The following is an 8836-nucleotide window of genomic DNA, read 5'->3' as shown; positions in this document are numbered from 1 at the left end:
GTAGAGAGAGAGCTTTCCAGAAAAGAATGATCAATTTTCATGCTCTAAAACTCAGAATCTTAGCTCTGCTATCGAAAACACAACATATATTGTCTGGTAAGTGAAATTAGAAGGTTGAATTTTCTATACAATCAGCTGATTTCTCTGGAGTTAAGTAAAATCAGTCGATTGAAAAATAATTCAACTGATTAAATGCATTCATACCAGAAACTATATACTACAAGCCTTTTAACCTGTTTAAACCCATTTTAACAGACTAAAAGAGACACATTAAGGCTAACAAAACATCTAACCTGTGTCATATAGCCTACCAACATGATATAACACCTAATAAATGCATTTAACACATTATTTCTAGATTTAATACACTAGAAACATAATCTTCATGTAGATCTTCATCAATCTTCAACAAACACATGTGATCTTCATGCACATGGCTTTATCAATTCTTTGCTTCAAGCTTGCTTGTGCCAATAGAACCGAAGGTCGAATTGGGCAGAACTTGGCTAAAGGCTGAGTCAAGTTAGTTTAAAGGTCGAGTCGAGTCGATCCTGACCGAAGGTCGAGCCGGGTCAAGCCGATCTTGGGTTAGAGGGTTTTAGGGCGAGCAAAGTTGGTCAGCAAAAAGTCAAGTTGAATTGACCCTATCAAAGGTCGAGTCGAGTCGGTCAAACCAAAGATTTAAGTCGAGTTGGCTCAAGTCGAAGGTCGAGCCAAGGCAATTAGGGCCAAAGGTTTAGGCAAGTCGTCCTGGGCCAAAGGTTGATATGAGTCACTCAAACGAAGGATGAGAAAAGTTGACCTACATTGAAGGTTAAACTAAGTCGAGCAAGATCAAACATCGAGTTAAGACGGTCTGGGTCAAAGGTTGAGCCTTGTCGCTCAGGCTGAAGGTTTGAGCCAAATTGGTCCGGTTGAAGAATGAACTTGAGTCAGTCCCACCCGAAGTACGAGTCGAGTTAGCTCGAGCCTAAGAATTGAGTTTATTTGGGTGGAGTTGAAGGTCGTGTTGAGCCCGCCTGGGCCAAAGGTGGAGTTGAGTCAGTCCAGGACAAAGGGACTGAAGGTTGAGTCGAATTGATCTAGTTAGAAAGTCAATAAGAGTTGGGTCAACCAAAAGTCAAGTCAAATTAGCTTGGTTGAAAGTCATGCTGAGTTGACCAATAAAATAGGCACTTATTTAATAGTGGGTTGGGATTGGATGGGCCATGGTCAAGTTGACACCTAAGGGGGAGCACTAGTTGTAAAATTTTAATTTCCTACTTTTTAGAGTAAATTTTAAATTCAATTATTTTAATTATTTGAAATACTTTCTTAGAATTTATAAATTTTAATTTTCTCATTCAAAAATTCATATATTTTTTTTTAATTTCAATGTTACTGAATAAAGGAATTACTCTATAATCTAAACACATTATTAGGTTTTACTCCGTCTTAAATAATTCATGGGAAATCTTGTCATCTCCCTATTAAATTGGAGCACAAAACATTACAGGCACTGAATTTATTAAATTTTGATCACACTACATAAAGGAGAAAGATGAATATGCAACATATTGAACTAGAAGAAATCATACTTATGAATGTTCTATGTAGCACAAGATATTTTGAAAATGGAACTCAATTGTATTTTTCAACTCCACAATAAGATTTTTCACCAGAGAGTGCAAATTTAGATGTGAGTTTGTTCAGGCCATTGATTCCTACACCCCATAATATCTAAAATATATATTATACCCCTAATGAAATAAATAAAAACTGGTGTTTTCTTTTAGTTTTCAATTAAATGATTGGTAAATATTCCTGATTATACAATCAAGAATAAATAATGTTATATTTTTATATTTCAAATTCGACGATCCAAAATATAAAATTTACATTTTCGAATTATATAATCTAGAATATTAATTTTGTAATACATTTTGGATCGTTTAAGATTTATATTATTTGGTCTAATGTGACGTTGCATTTATGAAAAACTCGTGATGCTTCACCTTTTCTTCTTTTAAGATCAATCTTCAATCGATGGTGTAGTATCTTTTAAACACAAATTCCATGTGCGGTATAAGTGGCAACAACTCTCTTTCACTTTCGCTTACCACTGCTTTTGGATGCAATGGTAGATGACAATGTCATTCTAGCGATAGCTTGGCAGTAGCTTTAGCAGCGGTGGTTGGTGGTGGCTCTCAATGGAGGTGAGAAGGGTGTCACTGATAAAAGGGAAGAAGGTGGTGAATGGAGAAGAAAGGGTGTCGTTGGTACATATGCTAGGTAGGGGAAGATGGAGAATGAAAAGTAAAAATATTATTTCATCAAGCATATAAGTAGAGCTGTTAATTTGTCCCAAGGCTTGGCCTTGGACCACGTGGGATGGGGTCAAAAAATCCCACAGGGCCAAAAGAGTCCACAAAGCCTTATGGGTTAGATCTAGCCCATAGGCTTCCTTCTTAAAAATGAAAAATATATATTTTTTTTAGATATATTATTATGCTATGCCTGGACAATCTGTCTCATCCATCTTAACAATCGGCCTGACCTGCCCAGTATCAACCTCTGTCACGGGCTCACCCGTCTCAACCTTGTCCCGACCTTAAACTCATGCTATCCATCTCAACCTTCGACGACCTTCGACCCAAGTAGGCCAGTCTAGTAGTGGTGGCAATATGGACTTGGCACGACAGACCGATCCGTAGGCTTCCCAAAAAAATGCAAGACAGGTCGAGATATTAAGCTCGTAGGCCCATAAAAGCCTAACCCACATAATCAACAACCCGTATAAAAAAATAAAAAAACTTGTACTTGTTTATATTGGTTACTTTCCTTTTGGATTTATGCATGAATGTTTCAAATTCTTGTATGAGTGGAAAAAATAAGTGTTATGTATTTTTAAATGCTAAAATTTGAAGAATACACCATGTATGTCAAAGTACAAATATGAATATGATGAAAATGTTGAATTATCAATTTATCATCAAATCCTCAAAGTCTTTGCTTAATTTTATGAACTTGTTAAAGTGTCTTAATTTGTTGAACATTAAAAGCTTTATCATAAGATTATTTAAAAAAAAAAAAAAAACCAGACCCGCCCGCGAGTCCACGAACTTGAACTTATGCGGGGCAGGCCAAACTTTTCAGCCTGCATTTTCAACATAGGGTGAGCTAGCCCGGACGACATTTTTCAGGCCAAGTGTGGGTTACTTGACATTGCCACCCCTACCGTCTAGCTTGTTAGGTCGAGCATTCTCGACAGTTCGCTCGGCCAAACCCGTCTCGGTCGTAGAAATGGGATGACCCGTCTCGGTAATGGACACAAGTTCGACTTTTTCGATCATCAGCCAAGGCTGACCCGTCTCGTCATCGACAAGGATGAACCACCTCGATTGTCAACCCGGGTTGACCCGTCTCGTCCAACGACACAGTATGAACCACCTTGGCCGCCAGCCCAAGCAGACCCGTCTCGACTATGGGCATGACCAACCCATCTTGGCCATCAGCACGAGTTGACCCGTCTCGATTGTGGGCCTGAGCTTGCCCGTCTCGACCATTGGCTTGAGCTTACTTGTCTCGATTATGGGCTCAAGCCTACCCGTCTCGATCGTGGGCTTAGATCGGCTTGTCTCTGTCACCGACCCGAGCCTATTTGTCTTTGTCGTCTGCCCATGCCTATTTGTCTCTATCGTCAGCCCGCTCAAGTTTGTCTTGGTTCTCGACCCAAACCAACCTGTCACGATCGTCAGCCCGCTCAAGTTTGTCTCGGTCATCGGCCCTAGACAACCTTTTTGACCTTGGCTAATCTCTCAATATTTGGCTCAGCTCAGTCTTCTAATTTCGACCTTTGATCCAGGCCGACCAAATTTGAATTGTTTTGTTTAGTTGTTAGAACAAAGATATATTTATAAAACCTCTTTTTGTTATTCAATCTTACATTTTATATCTTGTTAACTCACATTAATGCGTTCTCATGAAACCTAAGTTTTAAACTCATAATCATATTTATCCTATCATGTTAGTGCAACAAGGATTGACTCACTATACACTAGGGGTGGACCTTAGTTGGTCCATAGGGGATGTAACGTCCCAATTTAGTAGAATAAATCTAATAAATAAAACGTGACATTTTATAGGATAAAACAGAGCACCAAAAGAAAGTATATAAGAATCAACCATTACAATTATTCATATTATACTGAAAGAAATACCCAAAGGCACAACAAGAATACCTGTAGCAAGAATTAAAAGAAACAATTGGCAAAAGGATCACTCACTGAGCAAGAAACTACCTAGGCATCAACGCCTCAAAAGTTGCTCAAAAGAGAGCCATAACTAACACCCCTAAACTAGAAAGCAATGTCATCACCATCTGAACGATCTCGAGGAATTTCCACATATGCTCACACGAAGGATTTGGTGATCATTGCAAAAAGGAAAAGTCAAACAGAGAAACAGACACCAAATAGAAAGGGTAAGCTAAAGTAAAATATTTGTAATCATATTATTAAGCAAGTAAATGTTAAATCAGGTTATAAACATATATACCAGTAAGCACCCAAACCATGTGATAGCAAACAAATGCAAGACCTTCTGACTCAAATATCCGAATTATACTCTTGATATAAAATTCTAACGGAAGTATGCGCCTTTGCTAGTTTCTAAACTCTGCAGAGTCTAGACACAATGGGTTATCACCCAACCACATCCTGCCACTCTCACCATATAAATCATTCTACTCTATATGAGTGTGAACAATTATTAGAGTTCAGTATACCTTCCTTTTTCTAGACATCTCCTATATCAAGGTATACACTAACCACACCATCACCAAGAGTTTCCCATGAAACTCTTTTATGCACAACATTCCACATGCCATCTCAACCATTATAATCTCATGCCAATGTCCAACCAACCAACCCATTCGTATTTCATTTCATACCAAGCAAGTCAATATCACATGAAACATACATAATCACATATTCATACTTTTAAGAGTAATTGGATCAATTCACAAGTTAAAGTATCGCTTAAGTTAGACACTGGTCTTGCTTAAGCTAGAAATTCTCGCTTAAGTTAGACTGGTCTCGCTTAAGCTAAAATTTCTCACTTAAACTAAACTGATCTCGCTTAAGCTAAACTGATCTCTCTTAAGCTAAATTGATCTCACTTAAGCTAAACTGATCTCGCTTAAGCTAAAAAATTTTGCTTGGGCAAGATTGCAAACATGGAGCACTGCACATTTTTGCGAGTTCTCGCTTAAGCGAGACCTCCTCGCCTGAGCGAGATAACTCGTCGCTCAAAACGAAAGCTCGTCGCTTGAGGGCGAGTTTGAGCATAAACCAGGGCGAGCTTATGTTATTCTCGCCTAAGCGAGATGTGCTCTCTTGGGTGAAAATACTAGTTCTCGTCACTGTTCACGCATGCAACAACCAGACATTCGAAACCAAACAACATTTCAATATTTTCCAGGCAACCACAACTGCATATAAGCATTATAAACGTGAAACTGAACTGAAAACATGCAGATACTAAGAAAACATATAAAAACCCTAACTTCCCTTACTTGGACAAACGCTAGCCAAATGAAATAGTGACCTAAAAGATGAGCACCACAGCTCCAGTAACAGATCTATAAAGCTGGAAGATACAAACACAAGTGTGAAATGAGGTTTTGTAGAGAACTCATGCTAGAAACTAACACACCTGAACTGGAAAAGGAACAAATTGAAGTTCGAGCTCAACTTACTTGGAGGAAAAATGAACTCAGTTATCTCAGAGGGGAAACTTGCTCAAACCCTAGTAGAGCCTCTATTGGATAAAAAGAGAGAGAGAGAGAGAGAGAGTGAGTGAGGGAGCAATGTTTTAGTGAGAGAGAGAAAAAGAAGGAATGGTTGAGTGGGAATAGAACTTAAGGGTTTTCTTACATTTCAAAAAAAGGCCGGTGGGTTAACCTTGAGCCCTCCCTTATTCACTAGAGCTATTAAGTTTAAAACAGAACAAAATGGGTCTTATAGGGAAGTTATGACCCCATTTCCCATTTTTTTTTATAGATTAGTAATTAAAATTTATAATTATATATTTTTAAAAAAATTTAATTATAAGTAAAATTTAATTATTTAATGTATTTAAAAAGGATAAAAATATTTATTATCACTCTTTTACTTACTTAGATACTATTAATTAATAATTTCATAATTAAATTGCTAATATCATATTTAATAAAAAATTAATTTAAAATTTTAACTTCAGTATTTTATTGTTAATGTTTTTAATTATTCAAATTTAAAAAAAAAATCTATCAAGCATCTTTGATCTATAGCAATCTTTAACAACTTAAACAAAAAGATTTTCCTTTATTAAACAAGATTGTGAAATAAAATAGAAGATAAATTTTTTATACATAATATAATTATTTATATTTGAAAAAAAATATAACCAAAAATTATTACTACTAGAATTATTCATATTTTATGAAAATTTTCCAACAATCTTTGTATAAAATTTTGCAAGAAAAGATTTTTTGTTGTCATTTTTCTAAAAATTTTAATTGACAGCTAATTCCTTCATAGATAATAACAATTTTTTACAAATTATTTTTCATAACAAATTTGTAAATATTTTTTACGAAAAATATTTCAAAACAAAACTGACAAAAGATATATATTTGTTTAATAGTATATGTTTTGACTTGACTATTAATAATTCAATCATTTAAAAATACAAATTTTTTTTATTAAATATATATAATTTCTTTTATAGTTATAATTAAATTATATATTATATATTTATTTTTATTGTATTCATAATAGTAATAAAATATATAAGTTTTAAAATATTATGTTAGCTTTCCAAAAATTAATAATTAAGATACGCCATTACTCTACAGTCACTCCTGATACACAACTACCTCCAGCAGAATGCTTTTCAACCCCATAAATAACAATTTTACCCTTCATGATATATTTCGATGGTGATTTCCAGATTACCTATTCCAGAAATCTTCCGAAACATGTTTTCTAGAGTAAAAATTCTGAAACAATTTACAAAACAAGTTTCCAGACCACGAAATGCTGTCCAGAACAAGCTTTTCAAAATGAGCTTTTCGGAACCCTACATGAACATTTACTTCCCTTTACGGTTCCCTACTACGTTCCAGATGAAAAGGGATGAAAGACTCTTATCTATTCTGAGACTACTCCTTTACTTACTAACAATTTAGCTGGCTAACTAACTCTTATTCACCTTCTAGGTTCCTGCCTATTGAACAATCCGGACACATTACAGATTGATCAATCTTAAGGAAAAACAACATGTCTCCCTTGCATACGGTCCAAGTTTTCCTATAGACCTTAGGCAACATTCGCACTAATGTTGTCATCATCATTGCAATAATCAACAACTAATGACAGCAAAACTGCATCAGAGAAGACACGGTGACAACTAGAGATGGCAAATAAACCCGCCCGTGGGTATTGTCCGAACCCGTCCCCGTTTTGACGGGGAATCCCCGTATTGACTGGGTATGGGTATGGGTATGAAGAATCCCCGACTTTTTTAATTGGGTATGGGGATGGGTATGAGGATGTACATATCCCCGCCATATTACCCGTCCCCGTTTAAATTATTAAAATATTACTAATTAATTAAATAACCACATATATATATATATATATATATATATATATATATTATTTTTTATTTATTCTAATTATTTGGGTTGTCATGAAACTCATTTGCATTTCAATTATATTTTTCATCTTATTATAATCTTTATGTAATTATGTTCAAAATATGTATGTTAATTAAAAAATTTTATGTCTCACATTTGAATATTTTTATTATTTTTTAATATTTTTATTTAATGTATATTTTTCTTTCACATGAAAATGTTTAATACTCTTAATTAAGTATTTAATAGCACAAACATTTTGTTTACTAGGTAATATGAAAAAAATCATTTACTTATTATTCTTATTATTAGTTTTTGTTTCATTTGAATAACTTTTTTATTTCACTAAAACATTTTTTGTTATTTTTCAACTCTTGAGTATATATGTTGATATTTGAAAAGTTTTCTTAGATCTATAAGATATTTTTTAACTTATCATACCCTTAATTATACATTTATTTTCTTTTGTGCGATTTCTTTCAATAGTCTCTTAAATTGTTTGTAAACATTTGTTAACTTTTTAATATTTTTATTTCTTGTTTATTTTCATTATGTATAATACTATTTCGATATATTTTATTTAATTATTTTTTATTTTTTAACTCATTATCAATCATACTGTAATTTTTTCACTATAATTATATAAATAACTTTTATTTACTACAATATAAAAATTTAATGTAATTGTCATTAATATTTTTTTATCACCATCCAACATAATTGAAGTTCAAAAGATACAAGATCTATGTTAAAATTTTATTATTATGATTATTATTTGTTCTTTGTATCATTTTGATTAAGTAATGTATTATAACTTTTATTAGTGTATAAAAAAGAGATTCATTAGAATTTAAAATATTGAAGTAAACAAACATTTAAAATATATTTTAATTTGAATATTTGTTTCCTTTTATATTTTTTAAAAGTATTTTTAAATTTCATCAACTAGGTTTCATTAATGTTTGCAAATTTAATAAATGTGTTGGTTCTTATGAAATTTTATTTGGTATTATAATCTAAAATGTAAATAATTATAATTTATTTTAAACTTTTATTATGATTATTATTTGTTCTTTGTATCATTTTGATCAAATGATGTATTATAACTTTTATTAGTATATAAAAAAGATATTCATTAGAATTTAAAAGATTGAAGTAAACAAACATTTAAAATAT

Source organism: Vigna unguiculata, chromosome 8 (genome assembly GCF_037176805.1).
Source record: "Vigna unguiculata cultivar grain cowpea cultivar isolate G323 ecotype 2 chromosome 8, ASM3717680v1, whole genome shotgun sequence".
NCBI lineage: Eukaryota > Viridiplantae > Streptophyta > Magnoliopsida > Fabales > Fabaceae > Vigna > Vigna unguiculata.
Note: the sequence above shows the minus strand (reverse complement) of the source record.